This window comes from Lygodium microphyllum, chromosome 15, assembly GCF_053477565.2.
Source record: "Lygodium microphyllum isolate KBCC chromosome 15, Lygodium_microphyllum_v1.1.10, whole genome shotgun sequence".
Classification (NCBI taxonomy): Eukaryota; Viridiplantae; Streptophyta; class Polypodiopsida; order Schizaeales; family Lygodiaceae; genus Lygodium; species Lygodium microphyllum.
The window spans coordinates 88,859,349-88,883,256 of NC_141149.1; the positions used below are offsets into that span (position 1 = coordinate 88,859,349).

The window sequence follows — 23,908 nt, forward strand, 5'->3', positions numbered from 1 at the left end:
CACAAAAGAAAGTAATTAGATATTTTGTATCAATTTGGGTCACCAAATTCATACAAGTTTTTTATCCTTAAAGTTGGTACCTGCATCTTGACTTAAAGAAACATTATTGCAAGTAACCTCCTGATCTCCCTTTCTTACATTATCTCTTTTCCCACCTTTTGTTTTTCTTTAATCTATATTTATATATATATATATATATATATATATAACTATGAACATTTTAAATTAGACAAAGAGACTAATTAAAGCTAGTTAATCTCAAAATGAATCACCCAATAAAGCAAGATGTAAAATATGTACAAATTTTAATTTTCAAAGTTTAGTAGAAATAAAGACATATACCTGTATCGTGATTTGAAGAGACATTAGGGCCAATGACCTCCTTAGCTTTCATTGTTCCATTATCTCTTGTACCATCATTTGTGATTTTGTTACCTTTATGTACACATAATAAACCAAAGTTTAGAAACATAAGAGACATTTGTAAAATATCAAAACACGCATTTGTAAAACATCAAAATATCAAAACATTTCTTATAAACAAAGCGTGGAATAATTTCAACGCATTAGCTGTAATATAAATGAAATGATATGAAACGTAGCATGAAGAGTCAAAAATTAACTGGAAGAAAGAAACATTTAGAATAATCAAATGATGAACAAAATACCGACAATCATCAGCAAGAGCTCATCAGTTTTCTTACTGCTACTCAGAGCCCAAGCAAACATCTCAGCAATCTGCTTCTCGGACTCTAGGAACATCTTTGTACGCCTCGCATCCAGATCATCACGAAATCGCTCAGACTCTCTCTACATCTACAGTTTCATCTCTTCTAATCTATAAGAAAGCGCTCCCCCAAAGTACGGATCACGGAGACCAATCTGAGAAATCGCTCCCCCAAAGTGCTGTCAACTGGGGGCTGTTGATGCCGCAAGCTGGACTTTGAAGAAGTCCTATGGTTGAGGAATTTGTCCATCTTGAAAGCCTTCACGGCCTCATAGTCTATACTGCGGCTGCGCTTCTTGTGGAGAGCTGTGTAAGAAGTATCATGGTCATTAGAGACCGGTTGCGATACCAACATTATCACTTATGGGACCATATGCATCTATGGCTAGACATGTGGCAATGGTACAAAGCATTCCAAGAGCTGCAACTGTGATCCCGTACATGGCTACTAGGGTATGGCTGACATAGATGGCAATAGCAATAGCAAATATTGGAACAATTACAAACTTGTAGCCAAGTGCCAAACCAAAGATGACATTGGTAGCAGCTCCTGTCCTGCAAGAATCAGCAACATCCTGGACTGGTCTGTATGTATTGCTGGTGAAATACTCTATAACGTAGCCAATTACCAACCCTACCCAAAGCCCTACTCCAATGCAAAAAAATAGTTTCGAGTTTTGAACCATCTTTGCACCACCATTAGGATCATATATGTAAAACGTGGATGGTAGTGCCAGCCAACAAACAAAAGCTGCACCGAATGTCATTAAGATGGTGGATATCAGCAAACTATCTCTTCAGTGTAGATTCAATATCCCTTAGATTTGAGATCTCAAACACATCAGTTGCGAACAAGGTTGTGATGAGGCACACCACAATGCCCATAGAGCTAATGAGTAGAGGGAAGCACATAGCAGTGAAGTCATGATTTGTGCCAAATGATGACATGGAAGCCACAACAAGAGCTGCGCAAGAAGCTTCAGCAAAGGAGCCAAACAAATCTGAACCCATTCCAGCAATATCTCCCACATTATCACCCACATTGTCAGAAATGATCGTTGGATTTCGCGGATCATCCTCTGAGATATTCCTTTCTACTTTTCCAACAAGATCTGCTCCAACATCCGCAGTTTTGGTATAGATTCCACCTCCAACCCTTTCAAATAGAGCCACAGATGAGCATCCAAGCCCATAGCCAGTGATGGCCTCAAAAAGGCCCTCCCAATTATCCTTATAATAAAGCTAGAACAGCTTTATAGTGATGTATAAAACTATGAGGCCATTAGCAGCAAGTAAGAAACACATCACCGAACCTGATTGGAAGGCGATTTTGAATACTCTGCCTATCCCTTTTCTGGCTTCCAAAGTTGTGCGAGCATTCGCATATGTTGCGATCATCATGCCCAAAAATCCCGACACTATGGACGTCAAAGCTCCCAATATAAATGCAACTGTAGTGAAAATTGTTGTAAAGAGAGCTGGGGCACATTCCTGCTTTGGATCGTATCTGCAAGGCTGGGGCTTACAAGCTTTGGAACGGTTTTGTAACTGTGCCCTAGATGTGGATGATTATCACCCTGTCAAGCTTATTTTTCCTTCTGTACTATATGGCTTTTCAGATCCTGTATAAAGTTTACTGTTCATATTCAACAAAGCAGTCTAAAGCACCAAAATCTGTTTAGATGTGGGTATTAACTGCGATAAGCAGCTGTATCTCTTGGATTTCAGTACCAAGTGTATGCCTAATGCTGCAAGACTAGCTTGCTGGTGAGTTTAGCTTCACCGCGTAAATACAACAGTTTGGCTACCAATGTAATCTTGGCACTACTGCCATATTATGGACTGTTTAGAAGGCTTACATGAAAGGAAAGAAAAAATATTTTATGTCGTTGTTTCTGACGCAAGATCAAAAGAAAAAAAGCTGCGTGCTGTATAAAAAAAAGAAGAGTAGACCAGAAAAACGAGGCAGAAAGAAAAATCTCTAGAAATTACAAGCTGTAAGGCTTTACCGGTCAAGAGAGAACAGCTCTTACATACATTGATGCTGGTGGACAATGGTTCAGGGCTAGTAAGGGTGCACCAGATCAGATACTTGATCTAGCTCATAACAAAGTAGAGAGTGAAGGGAGAGTACATGCAGCGATTGACAAATTCGCTGAGCGGGGCTTGCGATCACTTGCTGTTGCCTTACAGGAAGTGCCTGAAAGGAATAAAGAGAGTCCTGGTGGCCCGTGGCGATTTGTGGTCTATTACCCCTTTTTGATCCTCCACAACATGATAGTACTGAGACCATTCAGCGAGCTTTGAACTTAGGTGTCAATGTGAAGATGATAACAGGTGATCAGTTGGCCATAGCAAAAGAGACAGGGAGCAAGGGCATCAAAAACAGAGAACCAAGATGCTATTCATATTGCCATAGTAAATATGCTGGCAGATCCAAAAGAGGCCTGAGCAAACATCAGAGAAGTGCATTCCCTACCTTTCAATCCAATGGACAGGAGAAGCAGCTCTGCCAGCTCTACCGGCCTCTACTGGGCCAAAGATGGACATAGTTCTTGAATAGGATGGTCAAAGGACTGGATTTCTTGCAGAGTCTGTTGATCAGTATGCAGATGCAATGATCAGAGTGTCGCGAATGTCAGAAGAAGAATGGTTACAAATTGCTGCATCTGCAAGGCAATGGACATCTTACACTTATCTGGAATAAGTAAGGGTGGGATCAGGTGTCAAACATAATATTTGTTGACCAGCCAATTGGGACTGGTTTTAGTTATAGCAATGATATTCGAGACATTCGGCATGATGAGAATGGCGTCAGTGAAGATATGTACAGTTCTTTGCAGGCCTTCTATGAAGCACATCCTGAGCTTTTAGGAAATGAGTTCTATGTTACCGGAGAATCATATGCTGGACACTACGTTCCTGCTGTTACTAGTCACATTCACATGGGCAACAAAGTGAAAGAGGGTTTACCAATCAACTTGAAGGGATTTGCTATTGGCAATGGCCTCACAGATCCAGAGATACAGTACAAAGCATATGAAGATTATGCTTTTGAGATGGGCTTTATTGGTGATAAGGATCACACCAGATTCAGCAAGCTGTATCCTGCATGTGACATGTCAATCAAGCTCTGTCGGACAAGTGGTATAGTCACATGCGTAGCTTCATATTTGGTCTGCAATTCAATATTCAACTCTATCATGTCCATTATTGGGAGTGTAAATGATGTTCTATATGTACTTTGAATCACGTGGCAAAAAGGCTGAAGATCCAGTGGAGCTGTGGATGTCCTGACATGCCATTTGAAGAAGATTTAGTGATCACGGAGCAAATTACAAATGCACTTCCTCAAGTATCTACCGCATGAGCAAATGTCTCTGCCGTATGAGCAAACATCATCAAGTATCAATATTGTTATATCAAGAAACGGCAACCAGAATTCTTCTTTCAACTCACAGAGAAGTTTATAAAATGGACAATACAGAATGCCTTAACAGCAGACAGCTCAAAAACAAGTAGCAAAGAGGGAAACTTGGATTCACACTTGTAAAAATGCCATACCACCGCTCATCTGTAATAAAAGACGTTGCCCTTTCCACTGCACCCAAATAAACACCAGGTCCAACATTTGGAGGCAGTGGATGGAACATCTTCTGGTTGGGGTAGTCCAAATCAACCACAACATGTCGATTTGTCAGAAACCCAATCTGACGAGTCCTTGTCCTACTCTGTACTATGGCTCCAAGTGTACCAAATGTCTCCTGACCTACAACCTGTGAAATTCACCAGAGACAGAAACGTATCAGAATTGTCAAACTAGTAATGATGCAACAATTGTTTACATATATTGCAACTAAATCTGCCAATCTTCACCTCTACCATGTAAAAAAACACCATCAGTTGTTTAATTGATATATGATGAAGCATGTACACACTCTCAGCATTTCTCAAAGTTTATGGAAAGGAGGGGAAAAATGTGCGGAAAACATCTAATGACACCAAAAACACAGAAACACATGAGATGGTCATTTCTATTTTCTATACACAAATATGGACATCATCATGCTGCAATTGAGTATATCGGCAAACAAAATGATGATAGATTCGAGAGTGATGCCCCTCGAATATCAATGTAGAAATATCAATCTGCCACTAAACTGTACACTATCATAATGCATAAAATGCCCTCATTTGATATGCTAGTTTATACAACTCAATTAAATAAAAAATACTAAACAGTTTGTTAGATCAATATAAGACATCAATCTTGATTACATAAAAGGGCCTACAGTTGATCCGAAAATTGAACTAAGACCACAAGCATGACATCAAAAGAGTAGACACATCCAGATTATGACCATGCTCTAAGGCTATGCAGCTGATCCTTGAGATAAAATTTAGAAACTTGGTTGTAAGATGCACACCTCCAAAACAAACGTAAAATTATAGAATGACTAAATTTCAAGACAAGCAGTTTGTATTCAAACTTTGAAGTTATTCACTGGCTTTTTACCTGAGATCCTGGACCGATGGATCGGTCATTGTCCCTTAAACCTTCAGCCAGCTCTGTGTATACCTCTTGCTTAGTGGTTGCGGCTAGAATACCAAAATAAGAGAACTCTACCACATCAACATCACACCATATGCCTCCAGCTGGTCAACCGTGAGAGTTAAAGAGGACAAACTCTTGCTACAAAAGACATGTAGATGAGAGTTAAAGAGGACAAACTCATAGCAAATTTGATGCTGTCAACCGTGAAAGTATTTGATGTGGTGAGCCTTGATTTGGTCCTTCACTCATACTAAGAGAGATCAAAATTTTCCTACAAGCTTAAATAGAATTGGCTAAGCAGCTGCATACTGACTTAAGGTTTAAAACTCTTCTTTGGCCGAGATGCATGCTGTAGACAAGTTTTCTACCTTTTACCAGGAGAAAAATACAAAACAATGATCAATTAGAAAGGCATATAGGAAGACAGAAGGAAATCCCTTACTACCTTACAGCATGTCCTGCTTCCTGATAAGCTAACCGAGCAGCGATGTCAGGGGCATATACAACAGTCTGACTTGCAGCATGAGCCTGAGGAAGGTCATGATTATTCTCCATAGTCAGTGAGAAAGCTGCTTCCCTTGAGATGTCTGGAGGCAGAGCAACTACTCAAAAACTGTTGATGTCAGAATATATTTCAAGCTTGCAGGGAATGGGGTTGTCATTCAAGCTCTTTTGGGTGTGATTGTGATCTTTTGAATAAGGTTCCTTGGGCTATATTGAGCATGAGTGTATGTTCTTAAACAGTGAATAAGAAGAGAAGTAAATGCCAGAAGATCACTTTGGGTTGTCTTGGCCTTTTGCTACAACCCTATGTGTCTGCTAAGAAGGCCACTGTCTTCCCTCCATTGTTGCAGGAAATTTGAAAAATTTACAAGCAGATGGGGCAAGCTTGTCAGTCTCTTAACTGATGGCAATGCAAGCTTAACTAATGATGCCCTGGCAGTGTTGGCCATATTAGCACCATGTGCAAAGGGCCTGATGGCTATAAGGAAGACTAGGTCCATACCTTTGCTGGTAAAACTGTTAACATTTGGGTCCACCAAAGGGAATGAGAACTCTATGGCAGTCCTCTTGGCTTTGTGAAAGAATGGAGGAGGAGAAGTTAAAAGATCTGTCTTAATCCTTCCTACTGCTCTCTCCTCTTTGCAAAGGCTAGCATTGGATGGTTCTCCTAGAGCCCAAAGAAAAGAATCCCTGCCCTTCTCAATTGCTCATATGCTACCACAAGCTTCGAAATAGTGGGAAAAGGCCCTACCAACATGTAGCCAACAAACCATACTCTATATAACATAAAAGCTTTCTCAAACCACTTCATGAACTATATGAAGTTTACCACCTAGTATTGAGAGATGAAAGATATGCTCTAAATTTTCAAATACAATTCAATGCATGATTGGATCAAACATACTGAGTAAAAAAATTTAGTAGACTAACCCCTAAGCGGGAAAGTACCTGGCAATCCCAACCTCGTTACAAGTTGTCTTCATTTGCAAAAAACTGCAAGCTGAATGTCTTCTCTCTTCCTTCATGTAGTTGTTGTGGTTTGCCTTCATAAATGGAGCCAATGATCTCTTTCTTTACCTCTTTCAAGTAGACTAGCAAAACCACCACTTTCGATGCCTGTAGACATTTGACTACAAAACTTGTCCTTGTAAGAATCAACTCAATTTTGCATCTTTTCAAAATTGATCCACTACTAAAAAAAACATGTTGAAGAAAAGGACAAGAACGATTCTTAAAACTCTCACATTTGTGGTTACTTCCATTGTGTTATGGTTCTTTGGCATTTCATATTTGATCATCTTAAGGTAGCATTGCACAAACATCTTGCAAGCTGGAAACCAAAAAACGACTGGTAATTAGTACATGTGCTTAAACATTACTAATGGCGCCTTTGATGAAAGCCATGCCATGGTTCTTGATGTTGCTTGATGTAGCCCTTCATGTTACTAGCCAGTTTCCAATTTTCTTGACTCCTCAGCATCACCTTCTTTCCGTGCCTTCTGTTCTTAGTTTTGTACTCAATGTGAGTGCCGGGCATCGCTTGTTTGGGCTCCTTCTTGATATGTAGGTTTTTTCATACCTATATTTGCTATGCTACTCCTCACAGCTTTCATATCTTCTGTAGCAAAGCTCTCTTAGTCTGCTCTATTTTCATTCTCAGTCTGTCATCTCCTGGTTGTGAGCTCCTATCAGAGTCTGGTAGGAGACAGAGGAGCTCTGTCAGCTTGGTATTTGCTATTTTTTGTCTGCATTCCTTTTCCGGGAGTCACACAGCCCAAACTGGGCCTTTTGGTGTGCAATCAGCCCAGATTTTGGGCAGCTTGGCCAGATCTGGGCAGGTCGGCCAGACCTGGCCAGGTCGGCCAGACCTGGCCAGGTCGGCCAGACCTGGCCAGAGCGGCCAGACCTAGCCAGACCTGGCCAGGTCGGCCAGACCTGGCCAAGTCGGCCAGATCTGGCAAGTTGACCAGTTTTCTGGCCTGGGGCTATATATAGCAGCCCCCCAGTCATTCTCAGCATTCGCTTCTGCAGGCTGCATTCCTTTTCCGGGAGTCACACAGCCCAAACTGGGCCTTTTGGTGTGCAGTCGGCCCAGATTTTGGGCACGTCGGCCAGATCTAGCCAAGTCGGCCAGATTTGGCAAGTCAGCCAGTTTTCTGGCCTTGGGCTATATATAGCAGCCCCCCAGTCATTCTCAGCATTCGCTTCTGCAGGTTCAGAACACTCTTCGTCCTCTCCCACTCCAGCATTGGTGCTGCCATTGCTTTCAATCTGTTCTGGTGCCCTCACTGACGCTTCGGGCTGCGTGCAGGGACTGATCAATCCATTTCAGTGTATTCAACATTCATTTTAGTTAGTGCAGATTTTCTTCCTTCATTCCCTACTTTCTCTCTCCCCTCATCTGTGTTCGTGTTCTTGCTGCTGTCATCCCATCTTCAACCGCCAAGGCGGCCCCTCTAGGTGGCCCTTCTTCTTGCGTTTTCTGCAGACGACTTCTCCCAAGGCTGCCACGTCAACCAGCGACCCCTCTTTATACTTCGGCTTCGGCACAGTTTTCTTTGGTGTTTGGTATTTTGCAGACTGGAAGATGTCTTACCAGTTTTTAGGCGTTGACGACTCAGAGGATGAGCTCCTTTCTCATCATTCCTCTGAGCGGAGGCGGGATTATCAGGAGTTTCGACGTCGAGAGGAGCCTCCTCGCGCTCGTCCCCCTTCAGTCCATGCATCTGAGAGGGTTCCATCTACCGTGAAGGTGTCTTCCGTGAAGATTGCTTTAGATGTGTGGATGCCTTCCTTGATTCCCTCTATTCAGGTGCCGATTCTCCCTTCCTTTCCAAAGGAAAATAAGTTGGATTGTCTATGCATGGCCTTACTCAGCTAGGTACCCGAGTCATTTTTACACACGATGCAGTCACAATGGAGGATGCTTCTACAGGTGATGCTCTTTGGATGGGTACACAGAAGGGTGGGCTTTATACGCTCACAGCCTTGGCTGCGAGTACTTTCCATGAGCTTGGGCTGCTTTGGCATGCTCGGCATGGGGGACTTCCAAATTTCCCTCCTCTTCACACTTTGTGCCCTAGCTTCTTGAGGGGCAAGCAGCATAGGTAGCCACACCCTCAGGTTGCCTCTAGGAGGGCTACTTCTCCGCTTGAGTTGGTTCACACCGACCTTTGCAGACCTATGGGCACGGCCTCCCTTGGGAAGGCCAGGTATTTGATGCTGATTGTGGACGACTTTAGTCGTTATGTGTGGCCTTATTTCTTGGAGTACAAGAGCCAGGCGTACTCCCGTTTCTGCGAGTGGCAGGTGTTTGTGGAGACCCAAACAACTTCCAAAGTTCGTGGCGTTCGAGCTGATCACGGTGACGAGTTCACTTCTCACCTTTTCTCTCAGTTTTGCAGGGATCATGGTATTCGGGTGGAGTATTCCCATCCGAACACACCATCCGAGAATGGTGTGGTGGAGCGTGCGAATCGGACCATGGTGGAGATGGCCCGATCTATGCTGGAGCATAGGAGTCTTCTTCATTTCCTTTGGGGTGAGGCGGTGGCTACAGCGGTGCATATTCGCAACCGCTCTCCGACTTCGGCTTTACAGACATGACTCCTTATGAGGCTTTCTTTGGGAAGAAGCCTTCCCTGTCCCACTTTCGCATCTTTGGGTGCGATGCTTTTGTCCATGTGGACAATAAGAAGAGGAAGACGAAGTTCGACTCTAAGTCGCAAAAGCTTATCTTCGTGGGTTATAGCACGACCACGAAGGGATATCGGCTCTACGACCCGACGACACAGAAGGTTGAGGTGAGCAGGGATGTGATCTTTGATGAGGCTTCGGCCTCTGAGGATCCGATTGATGGTTCTATTAGAGGTGCTTCTTCGACATCACCGGACCCCCCCACCTTCTCTTCCTTCCATGATACCCCTTATCACCCCACCCATTCCTCCTCCTACAGCTTCCCTTTTCCTTTCTGGCGGATATGACTCCTTCTTCTACGAGATCTTCCACCCCTTCAGCCTCCCCTCAGGAGTCTTCTCGGGATACACAGCCTTCTTCAAGTGCGGAGGATCTATCTTCATTTGGTTAGGGGGAGTCCCTCTCCGATATGGGTGCTTTGCAGGTTCCGGAGACTACTCGGTCTCCCTCGCAGCAGTAGGAGTCTCTTAGGATTCCCTTATGGTATCGCCGGCTCATGCAGGATTCAGGTGTTACCCACTTTCCTGCTTCTTCTACAGGCCCACGTCGATCAGCCCGATTACAGGCCCAGCGGGATAGCTCACTGTGTGTGAACTATGCTCTTATGTCTCAGATTCTTCAGGATTCCGAGCCTTCCACTGTGGAGGAGGCTCTTGCACAGGATATTTGAAGAGAGGCTATGCAAGCCGAGCTCGATTCCATCAAGCAAAACCATACTTGGGAGCTTGTACCACGTCCCAAGAAACGGAAGGTGATAGGTGTGAAATGGATCTTTAAGACCAAGTATCTTGCAGATGGCTCCTTGGACAAGCATAGGGCTAGACTTGTTGCCAAGGGTTTTGTACAGCGCGTAGGTTTGGACTACTTCGAGACTTTTTCTCCTACAGCTCGGATGTCCACCATTCGAGTTATTTTGGCTCTTGCAGCTCACCACCGTTGGCTTGTTTATCAGATGGACGTCAAGTCAGCCTTTCTGAATGGCGTCCTTGAGGAGGAGAATTATGTTTCACAGCCTCGTGGTTTTCTTGTGCAAGGGAAGGAGGATCATGTCTACAGGCTGCGGAAGGCTCTTTATGGCCTGAAGAAGGTTCCTCGTGCTTGGTACCAGAGGATTGACCGTTTCTTTCTACAGAGTGGCTTTCAGCGTTCCACTTATGATCCCAATGCCAAGGGTTTTGCACAGCGCGCAGGTTTGGACTACTTCGAGACTTTTGCTCCTACAGCTTGGATGTCCACCATTCGAGTTATTTTGGCTCTTGCAGTTCACCACCGTTGGCCTGTTTATCAAATGGACGTCAAGTCAACCTTTCTGAATGGTGTCCTTGAGGAGGAGATTTATGTTTCACAGCCTCCTGGTTTTCTTGTGCAGGGGAAGGAGGATCGTGTCTATAGGCTACGGAAGGCTCTTTATGGCCTGAAGCAGGCTCCTCGTGCTTGGTACCAGAGCATTGACCGTTTCTTTCTACAGAGTGGCTTTCAGCGTTCCGCTTATAATCCCAACCTCTATTTACGGGTTGTGGATTCTCTTTCTGTGTTCCTTATTTTGTATGTCGATGATCTTATCATTACAGGGAGCGCCACTCAACAGGTGGAGCATACTCGGTCCATTCTTCAGCAGGAGTTTGACATGACGGATCTTGGAATCCTTCACTTCTTTCTAGGACTGGAGATCTATCAGATGGGACAGGGTATCTTTATCTCGCAACACAGGTACATCTCCAAGCTTCTTTCGGAGTTTGGTATGGTTGCGTGTCGGCCTATTTCTTGCCCAACGTGGTTACAATTTGTCTTTATTTGCAATTGCAAGCTGAATGTCTTCTCTCTTCCTTCAAGTAGTTGTTGTGGTTTGCCTTCATAAATGGAGCCAATGATCTCTTTCTTTACCTCTTTGAAGTAACCAACAAAACCACCACTTTTGATGCATGTAGACATTTGACTACAAAACTTGTCCTTCCAAGAATCAACTCAATTTTGCATTTTAAATTTCATCCACTACAAAAAAAACAATGTTGAAGAAAAGGACAACAACAATTCTTAAAACTCTCACCTAAGCATTTGTGGTTACTTCCTTTGTGTCATGATCCGAGCATTTCATATTTGATCATCTTAAGGTAGCATCCCACAAACATCTTGCAAGATGGAAACCAAAATTGACCGATAATTAGTACATGTGCTTAAACATTACTTCTAATCCAACAGTTTATCAAAGGATTAGAAGGCAACTATAGATCCACAAGAAGATAATGGGAACCAATCATTAGTAAAACCAAAGCTATAAAGGAAAGAGCAAGTATGTGTCTAGCCTAATTAAGAAACACATACACATTTCTACCTTCCCCATAGCCTATTTCTGGTCAAGCAAGAAACTAATTGTAAATATTTGGGCCTCTTATCTTGCTCCTCTTGCTCTCATGTGGCTTTCAAATACTAGTACCTTAAGAGCAAGAGAAATTTCTGCAAAGTGCATCAACAAAAATTTCATTGTCCCAAGCCCATGATCTTAAATACAATTGAATAAGGTAGCTACTCATAGTGGCATACATGATACCTCGACAATATGCTATCCATATTTTAGTCTAAGTAAGAGAAGGAGCATACCTGAACCTGCAAATCAACTCCACTATGCTTGTACTCCACATACAAGTTTCTAGAGAATTTCTAAATGCACTTGCATAATCAGACATTAGATGATATGCGAAGACAATGCATCTTATGGGCATCCCCTTTTCCATACCTACCTGCTCATCACCAACTTGCTCTTGATGCACACAAAGACAGTATATTGCATAGAGAGGATGTGATGCCAGTATTGACGCAATTCCAGACCCGATGTTCACAATGGCACCACACTTGCGATTGAGCAGGCCTGGAAGCACAGTCGGCACATATGAGGTCGTAGTCAGATTTGCATCGATCGCAACCTACACTAATCTGTACTTCGTCTTCAGGTGGATTTGCATCGATCGCATCCAAAAAATCCAGCACCACAAACTGCACCTACACTAATCTGTACTTCGTCTTCAGGTGTGAGACGCTAGGGTTTCGAGGTTCTCCTACGAGTGACCAATGAGAAAAATGTTGAGGCGGCGGCGAGCTGGAAGCAGAAGCCACAGTCAATGCGATCCATGTAGCCTCACGATGATGACGGCCCAGGAGCCACGTTTTGATGCATACTGAAGAAGCATTCTACTGAGAGCTTCTCGGCAGACCCTTATACCATTGGCCTTCTCAATGTCACATCATGGCTTTATTATGGACTTATTGCTCCTCACCTATTACCAATAGTCATAGTTTGTGGTATATCTACCATTTTCCAAATGGTATATGTAGTCATCTATTTATTCTTTGCTTCCCACAAACAAAGGGTAAGTCCAACACATCATCATGTTTTTATCTTTCAAAGCACCACCATATGCATGCATAGCTTTATAGAAACACACTCTCTCACATATATCAATGTATAAACATCCATACACAAAGTAATTCATAGAATGCCTTGAAATCTTCAGTAAGGTTAAACTTATTCAATGATCATGCAGATGTTACTAAAAAGGAAAGTTTCTTTACTGCAGGTGATAGTAGCCCAACATCTTGTTCTAAGCCTCCTACTTTTTGGTTGTACCTTGATCATTACTCTTCATTTGTGCCATGGAACTATAAGGATCAAAGTTGTGGGTTTAATTTGTTCTATGTTGGCAATTATATCCTATGCATCTCCTCTTACCATAATGGTAATGCTGATCTATTCATTAGAGTTTCTAGACTTTTCCAAATACTTTAAACATCAAGGAACATGAATATGTAAACTCTCTTTCATTTTTTAATGTTAAGATGAAGACGTAAAAGCTCTCAATATTTTGATATGCTTATAATTTCACAAGTGAATTTGACACAAACAAGAAGTTCTAACATGAAAGCCCTCATAGAATAATAAATATTAATTAGTCTTCTCCATATTTGATATTCTTTACACATCAATTGAGCAAGATTCTTTAGGCTATTAAGAATAGTAATTAATAATTTAGAAAAGGGACAATTGCTTTGAGCAATACAATACTTTAACTTATGTTATTGTGTATTTTTGCACTTTTCCAGGGACAAGTAATCAAAACAAGGAATGTTGAGTTTATGCCTCTCCATTTATCCTTGTTGTTGTTGCTAGTTGGGGGGATATGGTTCACTTATTCAATTGTTATACAAGATCTATTCCTTGGGGTAAGTCCATGCAAGTTTCTGACTCATAATTATTTATTTCTACAAATACATACATGCCCCTCCACGAGCACATCTTACCCACCCACATAGTTCCATGATCACCCACACAAATGCAATATCTATAATGATATATATGTTTCTCTTCATTCATCTCAACATAAATTAAGCTATAAATAACGGAACATCATCAACCAACCATGCAAACATGGGGTGTAAACATGTCCTTACCATGAATCACATGGGGTGTAAACATGTCCTTACCATGAAGCACCCAAGTGACCCGATAGATATTTGAGTGGCCCGATAAATAAGACAAGTAAAGATTAGGAAGAGGACTAATCTCAAGCTTGGTCTTACTAGTCAAATCTTTAGACAGTTGGGTGCTCCCATTGGGTTGAGAGTCAACATTTTGTCTCAAAAATATTTGAGTGGTGGCTAATACATAAGACATGTAAAGATTAGGAAGAGGATTGGAGCTTGGTCTTACTAGTCAAATCATAGACTCGAAGATGTTTCTTACCCCCCTAATGGTATTCAATGCTACTATCTTCCCCTTTCTATATGGACATGTTGGAAGAAGTTAGAGTCTCTTTTCAACTCTTACTGTTGGTGGAAGGGAGTGATTTGCAACATCATAGGATATTCTTATCACTCCTAGGAATTTTATTGGTGTGTGTCTTGAACCCCTATGTTACAAAGTTGTGAAACTCTTCTTTAGCCTACTCTAAAGATTGAATCAAAACCAAGGCTACTCAAGAGACATGTAATATTCAATTTCCAATTCCATATAATCCAATTTGAAAGTCTGTGTCCATTCTATCCATTTCAATGCTTATATTCTTAATATTCTTAGCATTGAACTCCATTGAAATATGATATCAAGCTCCCAACTAGTTACACTCACATTTTTAAGAGCTCCATGCTAGTTTAAGGCAACCTATTTGCACTAGGCAATACATGTGCACCTCATATAGGTCCATTTTGCTAGTTATACATGGTTTTAGGTACACTTTAGGTCACATGATGGCTTATAAGCTGCCGTCTCACACACACAAAAAATAGTGCACTATAGGAATATTCTTGTCACCGGATTGGAACCTTGCAAGTATGAAAATCTAGTGACAATTGACAAAGATAGGGACAAATAACAAAACTTGCAGTGTAAAGGTAGCTTCTCTGTCACCACTAGGAGTTAACCTTGAAAGTGTATTACCTCTAAGGCTTGACTTATAGGAATAAGGGCTAGAGCAAGTTAGGAGGGATTAGAGGGTAACATAAATAGACTTGTCATGGATGTTACACTTGATGTTTGTTATGACCACAAGATGATACTAGCCAAATAGGTGCCTATAGGAGAAGTTGCTACACAAGATTGCACACATCATAATTTTTGAATTGCCAAATGCATAGCATGATTGAAATCCTCACGGAGAGTACATTAAGATCCTCTAGGGGTTCAACCTCTCTTGTAGAGATTCAAACCTATGGTTTTTTACCCAACATGGAAGGTTTAAGTTGTATAGGAGAGAATAGACCAACATGCTTTCCTCCCCTCCTTGCCTTTTATAGTACTCTATTTTAATATTGGCCTTGTTGAGCATGTTCTTAGCACAAAAAGCATGCCTTTCTTTTAGCTCTCTTATTTTTTATCAAAAGATAAATTCAAGATTTTTCCAATCTTAATTTGTTCTTCTTTTCCTCTTGTGTTTTCCTTTTATTATGATGCACTTTCAATGTTCCATTGAGAATTTGCAAGAGTTTCTACATTGTTTGAATTATTTCACCTACCTTTGAGATTGGTGAGAATTTGATATGCTCCCATCGATACTTTTCTATGGAATTTCTCAACTTCAAACCCTAATAAAATGAGGATATCCAATGAGGATTTCTTTGTTTTGGAGCGCTAATTCTTTGTAAAGGTAATATACTTCCACCCTTGTAAGGCTATTTAGGTGTAGCCTTCTTGTTATTCAAGTCACCTCATAGAGAACCTTAAAGTAGCTTCCCATCTATCATGTTGCAAGCTTCCACATAGAGCTAGCTACAATAGTTGGCAATCACTAGAATCCTTGGTACTTATATTTTTGTGTTAAGACATGAACTTTATAAGTTTAGTACTAGTTTGAAAGGTGATAATATTTCATCATACAACTAGAAATGTAGTTTGCTTTATTTTCTATAGCAACATGTTTTGGGCAATGCAATTTAGCTTTTTCTCAATATGGCTATGCGCTTTGCCTTGGTGGTTCTTTTTTTCCATGTGCACTTCCATGACCAATATGGTCATGCACTTGGTAATGTGCTTTCCTTTTTAATATGGCTATCTAATTTTCATGATGGGGTATATATGATTGTGTGGTTTTCTTGCCATGCACTTTGAATGTTTGCTCTTGTTGCTCATTTGGACAATAGGGAATATGATGTTAGTGTGTGGAGTTTCTATTTAATCCATTGGTGCAATATGTTTTTTTCTCACTAATATAATCATGAGCTTTGCAATAAGATGGATGTCATGGCCATGATATATGATTGGTCAATGTGGCCATGTACTTTGCTCAACATTGTAAGTGTTATTGTTGCTAAATATTGCAATGACTCTGTTGTTGGGGTCACACAGTTTGTGTTATTCATATGTACTAAACATCTTTCTTTTAATTTTCTTTTTTGTTATTGTGATTACCTTTCAACAACTATGGTCTTGCTTTTGTGTCAATGTGAAAAGCTTAGCTGTGAGTAAGTATTATACAAATGTAAATGTCTAATCAATGAATATTTATTTACTAATTATACCTAGAAAAATCATGAGATCCAAGTTAACTTGATAGAATATCTATAATATTCCCTAGTTAGAGGATAGTACTTGCTAGTTATGACTAATAAAAAGTAAAGTTTTCTAATTAGGTTGATATTATTACTAGTTATACAATAACTTGCTAGATAATGTTGCTAGATAGGGCTTCAATTTTCTAGATACTATCTAGGAAAAGGATGTTACTAGTTAGAAGAGACTAGTGATGGCAAAATTATCTAGTTATAACTAGAAAATTCTACATTCTTCCTAGTTTGGTTAATAATCTTCCTAGTTATAATGTGAACTTTCTATATAGTAAGTGGTTTAGAGTTTCTTGTGACCTTTGTCCTTACCTTCTGGAAACCATCATTATCAACTTGAATTGAGAAATAGAGAATTGTGATAAACATCATCTTTATCTTATCCTCATTGTACCTTTAATTCCCTATTACATAAAAGTAGGGAATCACATCCTTATAATTCCTTATGTAGGGATTTTCAAAGTAATGTGGGGAATGCTCTATATTCCCTATTATAAGATGTAGGGAACGTAGGGACTTTCAAAGGAATGTAGGGAATGCTCTATATTCCCTATTATAAGATGTAGGGAATGCTCTATATTCCCTATTATAAGATGTAGGGAATGCAATTTCCTAGTTATAGATGGGGAATACGTACTTGTCTACACATGAAATATTGGAGAATTTCCTATATTTCACCAAATTGCCTATGTGGGGAACAATTGAAAGTTCATTGTGAAAGAGAGGCCACTACTCTTGTCGTAACCATCAGTTTTGTGGAGTTGCGAGCTAACTCAAAAGATGTGTTGTCGAATATGCATGGATGGTGGCGACGTTCTAAAGGACTTGATGACGAAGGCAAATGGAGGTGTAGCTGATGTCTCCAAAGCGGTAATAAATGGCACGCACCGGTGACAAAATGTTTAAAAACTTACTTCCCCTTTTTGAATCAGCAGAGATGCGAGCTCTGGCGGAAAGTATTAGCTGAGACATTCTTGAAGGAAGTCCCAATGTAAGATGGGATGCGATCAAGGGTTTAGAACATGCAAAGCGACTGCTGAAAGAGGCTGTGGTGATGCCTATAAAATATCCTCAGAATTTCACGGGTTTGTTATCCCCTTGGAAGGGTATTTTGCTGTTTGGACCTCCTGGAACAGGCAAGGATTTTGAGTCGATTTATGATACAAAATTTGGACAAAAAGTAAAAAATGGGTATACATGCACTCCTAATGGCCTGGATATGAAATTGTATAGTCTTGCAAGCACAAGAAACTCTAAACCACTTACTATATAGAAAATTCACACTATAACTAGGAAGAATAGCAACCAAACTAGGAAGAATGTAGAATTTTCTAGTTATAACTAGATAATTTTGTCATCACGAATCTCTTCTAACCAGTAAATCCCTTTTCCTAAATAGTATCTAGAAAGTTGAAGCCTTATCTAGTAACATTATCTAGTAAGTTATTGTATATCTAGTAACAATATCAACATAACTAGGATTTTTTTTTTTCCACTAGTCTTAACTAGCAAGTACTATCATCTAACTAGGAAATTATGGATAGTCTTTCAAGTTAACGTAGACTCACGATTTTGCTAGGTAAAACTAGTAAATAAATATTAGTTTATTTGAAATTTACATTTGTATATTACTCACTTATGAGCTAAGCTTTCGATTCCACACTTATAGCTATACTCACTAGTTAGTGTAGCCTATGCTTAGTCTAGCCTATCCATAGCTTATATATAGCCTAGCTTATACATTACGCATAGGATATGCACATGCTAGGTTAGGCATTAGCTCGATAATATAAAGTAGGAACATTATATGCTATGCATAAGAATACAACTTATATCTGGCATTTTCTAGGCACAAGGTAACCATAGAATAGGATAGGGTTGTGTTAGGCGTTGGCTCCTAGCATATGCTTACCCTATGTCTAAACTCTTCCTAGAATATGCTTAGACTATGTATACACATAAGATTGGCTTATAGTATGCCTAGTATTTTCCTAACTTGCCATACGTGTACCCTATGCCTACCCCTTGTGTATTTAGTTAGACATACCTATGTCTAGCCACTCTATAGCCTCTGTCAGTTTGTTTGTATGAGTAGCCTATGCATATACCTTGCCTATATAACTAATCCAATCTAAATCTAAGCCTAAGCTTAAGCTCTACCTTACTACGAGCCTAGCCCTAACACTAACCTTTAATGTAGTATAAGCCTAGTATATATTGAGTCTAATTCTAATTTAAGGTAAAAAAATATAGAGAGTAAGATAGGTTTATACAACATGTGTTATTTCTATAAAAATAAGTTGTATTTATTCATTTTGTGGATTCTCATGAATTTTGACCTATTCGTAGTACAATTCTAACTTTTTATATGTGTGATGATGATCATATTGTGCTAAACAGACGATAATAGGCGATTAATTTGTTTTACTTTTGGTGAGCAAATAACTAGACAAGTATAGAGATGTAATGATTGTAATATTGATCACTAGTGGAGTGCAATGTGAAATTATTACTATTATGGAGACTGTTATCACATAAAGCTATTTATATGCTTTAGCTTTAAAACGATTGTACTCATCTATTTAGAGTGCATTGTTGTCTCTATTTTCTTTTATTTTATTCATATTCATTAAAATTTTCATTAATTAATTGTAATTATAATATTAAAAATAAAATATCAGAGCTAAGTTGAGGCTTATGTTAGAACTAATCATTTTGAGTGCGATTGAGTCATCCTCATTTACACTGTTTGCTAGTTATAATATGCTTTTGTAATTAATTTGGCTCAATTTTCCATTGCAATCATCGCTCTGATACCATGGAGTTGATTCTTACATATGGTTTATGATCATAGCAGCAAAGTAATGGTTGAAGTATTGGTGTAGTGAACCACTAAAATATTACACCACATACTTCATAGATTATCTTAAGGGACTGAGAATTAGCAAGATTAGTTGAAGAAGTAGATCTCTCACTTGTGCGCAAGTAACTAGCTTATTGACAAGTGGAGTGTTGTTCCTATTGCATCGAGTAGCATTTTTCTCACTTGGCTATAGGTTGAGGTGTACATGGCATCTCCCCTATATCATAAGTACCTACATGAGTCTCATCTTGCAACATATCTACAAGCTATCAATATTGTATGGGTATATATTTGCATCAACCATGGCTATGCATGAGCATTCAACACATTGGTTAGTACCCTTGAACCGCACTGTCTTTCCCCTCTTCATCATGTGGACCACACATTGCCTTTTTCACCCAACTACTTAAGCACCTTAGTCCACTCAACTACTATGTAGATAGGCCACATGATTGTTTAGCCACATTGGAGAACTCGATCACTTGAAGCACATTGTCCTAACTACTTGGAGCACTTTGGCCACATGTTTAATTAGGCAAAAATTCAAGCACACTCTTCCATGTGCACATACTCAATCACATAGTCACGTAGTTGCACAATCATGCACTTTATTTCAACTCACTTTACCATCTCCACTCTCTTACCCTTGATCACGAGGCACCCTCTGACCACATTGAGAACTTCATTTTTTTATGAGAACAACCTCACTCAACAATTTAGGCCACATTAGGCACTCATGAATCACTCTAGGTAGCATTAGCATATGATTATATAATACTTAGACACTATACCACCATCACACTCTACTACTTAGTGCTCATAGCATAGTGATGTGGATGGTTTTGGGAATGGGAATGGGGATGTGGACTAGAATTGCCCTCCTTTGTCACCATCAAAGAGGGATCTTATAAGTGGATGGGATTGGGATGTGGGTTGGTTTGAGGATAAGCTAGGTCTAGGATGGCAAGCTAGAAAATGGCCATCCCATGTCATTATGGCTCATAGCATTTTACTAAAAGAACACCTTATCCACTCGATTACTTAGACATATTGAAGCAGATGATTACCTTATGCACTTAGGTAATATATAAGGCCAAATTTGCACGATTCTTGGACAAGAGTGCAAATACTTTCACACATTGTAGATGCATTTATACACACACTTTCAAGTACCTTAGGATAAGAACTAGGGTACAAGGTCTTTGGGGAAATTTGTACATGTGTGAGAGTAAGATGCAATACATTAGTCCACATGTACATATCGTGTCTGGATAAATTGAAGTGCGAGTGTGGACACACAAGTACATTTGTATAGAACATCTAGTATTCATTGTGTAGAACATACTTTTATTTTATTTGCATTCTTCTTCAAGCTTCTATGTGGTTCTTTGAATATGAATTAGCTCTCTTATAGATTAGGAACCCTTCACATTAGCAAATCTTATAGGAAAAAGGATAGCATGCAATCTATTGATTCTAGTGGGGATTAGAAGAATAAGGATATATAGCACATGAAAGACAGTGTGGAAGAAGAGGTTTTAGTAATGGCTAGTAGGGTTTTTCATGTTTTCTACCTAATTAGCTATGAAGCCAAAGAAGCTTTGTAAGACCTCCATTGAGGTAGCATGATGCATATAGATATCATCAATATAAGGTTTCTTAAAAAGGACATCTCTATTGGTGTTGCCTAGCTCTATGTGTATTCAAAGTGTGTTGCACTCGCAAAAGGAAAAGAAGTGTTTGACAAGTTCCCAGTACCAAACAAAGTCTCTTGAAGTGCCTTGATCACTAGAGATAGGCAAAGCATGGACATGGTGCCTGGTGCGCAGATCGGACGTTGTATGCCTGCGTAGTGAATCCCGGAAGGTCCCCAAGAACAATGAACTCTACTTTTTGCACAACTTACAAGGTAAAAAGCATGAACGACAAGAGAAAAAGACCAATTGGGTGCAATCTCCCCCCATGCCTTGTGTGAGCGCTTCACAAAGCACGTATTTTATGTATATTTCTTCTTCATGCTCAATAATAGCCCAATTTACAAAAATATAACAAGCTTTTAGCTTTTGTTTGCTTTTACACAAAAATAGGAATAAAGCTAATGGACGGTGCCCAAAGAGTGTAGCACGCTCAATACAATGTCCAAATATAAATAACATAACCGTGCGCCCATGCGCATACAAAATAATACTAAATAATCGATGCCTCAATAAATAGGCATGGCAAAATATAGGCATGGCGCCTATCAAAATATAATCCATAGATCGAATACTCGCTATCCTCCAATGCTTTCCTCTGCCACTGCTGCTATCTCTACACATCAACTGAAGCATTCACAATCGTTAGTAAAATAATAGAATTAAACCGACAAAAGTGAATACCTAGCAGTCTTCAGCTATATAAATAAATCAACTGGTTAGAAATAAATCCTAACCTTAATTTATTACGAGTGTGCACTCTAAACTCATAAACTTTTATTAATTTAATATGCATTTTACGGAATCACTCGCTATGGAATCACCCATGTACACACTAAATTAATGAAACGCCCAAAAAGGACAGGCATCCCCATCAACTTCTCACACAAAGAATCCACTTTGTGTATGAGCCCCGGTCATCAAAGTTTACGGAATCCACCGTAAAACCTCACGAAATCCACCGTAGCACGGAATCCACCGTGAAATATGCCTCCTGGCATCAGTACCGAAGCTTTGAGATGTTTTGGCAACATCTCAAAGGTGAGTGTCTACAAATTTGGTCACCCATACTTGCATTATGAAAGCTTGTATCAAAGAAGGGAAAAAAGATACCAAGGTACACAAGCTGGGGCTTATTTAGTCACGTTTGGTTGCATCTTCAAGGCATGTGGATGCATAGAAGTGGCATAGAAGGGCTAAGAAATACACATGATATAGTAGTTGTGGCATTGTATTGGTAGATATGTGCATTGAACTTAGCTTGCTTGCAAAAGCACAAGAAGTGTTTAATAAGCTGCCAACTCGAAATTTAGTTAGCTTACTAACCAAGTCAATGTAAGGCAAAGTTGGAGGCTTTGATCATATATTACACGACTCTTTACATATTGGAGGGATTTCGGAGCACTAAATATTGGAGGGATTTCGGAGCACTAATTAATGGTGCCAGGTTACCATCATCCATCTAGACAAGGTGGCTCAAAAAGATCATTCGCTATGGAGGTTGGGGCATAAACATGAGTCAACACTTGGTCACTCACTTCTCACCAATTGTTGAACTCCATTGCTAGCCCCTTTTCCTCTATACATGCTTCTTCAGCAATACATCTATAATATTTTTACTTGACAAATGTCACAGAGCATATCAGGCTCTAATACCATGAAGAAACTGTAAGCAAGAAGGGAATAGAGATAGCTCTAATACCTCACTTGACTATAGAATAGAGAGGTTAACATCCACCACTCTAAAGGTATTCTTGTTATTCAAAAATTCATGCCATCTTGGTCTTTCATCTCTTGCACTCAAGCTCTAACATACTCGTTCAAGCAATGGTTGCTTGCTAACTACAATTACTTTATCCACATCTACCACCACAATCTATTCAAAAGGAAAACCCTTTGTTGGCATGAATGATAATGACAATTCACAGATAAGGCAAACATAAACTCATGATTTACAACTTCAACAATTATGCAGTCTCTCTTTTCCATTGAGTTCTTTTCATCATAATTGACCCCAATGCAAGTAATGAAAATAGTTCTCATGTTAGAAGTAGCTCAAAGGGGTAAAAAAATCCATATGAAATCCAAAAGGAGAGTAAGGGAGGGAGTACATATATGACAACCAAAAAAGCCAATTCAAGGTACATTAGTAGGATGTGTATTCACCATCATGCTAGATGACACTACAAGAAATAAGGAGTCGCATTGCATCAGAAATGACTTGATCCTTATTTGAAAGTAAGATGTACTAGAACAACATATATGATAGCTATAAAAACAAAGTTGTTGTCTACACATAGATTCATTACACCTATCACCACATTTGCTTACATTATTCATAGATTCGTTAGACCTACCACCACGTTTGCTTAGTACACTATACATAGATTCATTAGATGTGTCACCACATTTTCTTACACTCAAATAGGGAATAGTTGATGAAATGAAGGGCAATTGTTTAATATAGTGGATAAACATTTAACACATACATGCAAACATTTAACACATACATGCTTACGAGTAGGCCTCATGTTCTTCAAAGAGATTAAACTATGCCAAATGTGTGCCTCATGTTCTTCAAAGAAATTAAACCTTGGGATAGTTAAACTATGTCAAATGTGTGCCCATGTTGGAACTACCAAGTTAATTGGTTACGCTTATTGTGACTACCATCTTATGTGTCCGGCTCACCTCTCAAGGCTATATAATATAAGTATAACAAGGGTAAGTAAAGTTTACCGACTTGGTAGTGAGAGGAGGGAATATCTCTTAAGTTAGGATTCGAATGCAATTTGATGGTGAAAATATTGATTCAACATTGC

At 39.7% G+C, this 23,908-nt stretch overlaps 2 pseudogenes; one reads left to right on the forward strand and one right to left on the reverse strand.

Annotated features, from left to right (window-relative positions):
• Positions 1-833: 833 nt before the first annotated feature.
• LOC148024745 (pyrophosphate-energized vacuolar membrane proton pump 1 pseudogene) lies at positions 834-3,277 on the reverse strand (annotated as a pseudogene).
• Positions 3,278-3,362: 85 nt separating this feature from the next.
• On the forward strand, positions 3,363-3,975 carry LOC148024746 (serine carboxypeptidase-like 49 pseudogene; annotated as a pseudogene).
• Positions 3,976-23,908: the final 19,933 nt, after the last annotated feature.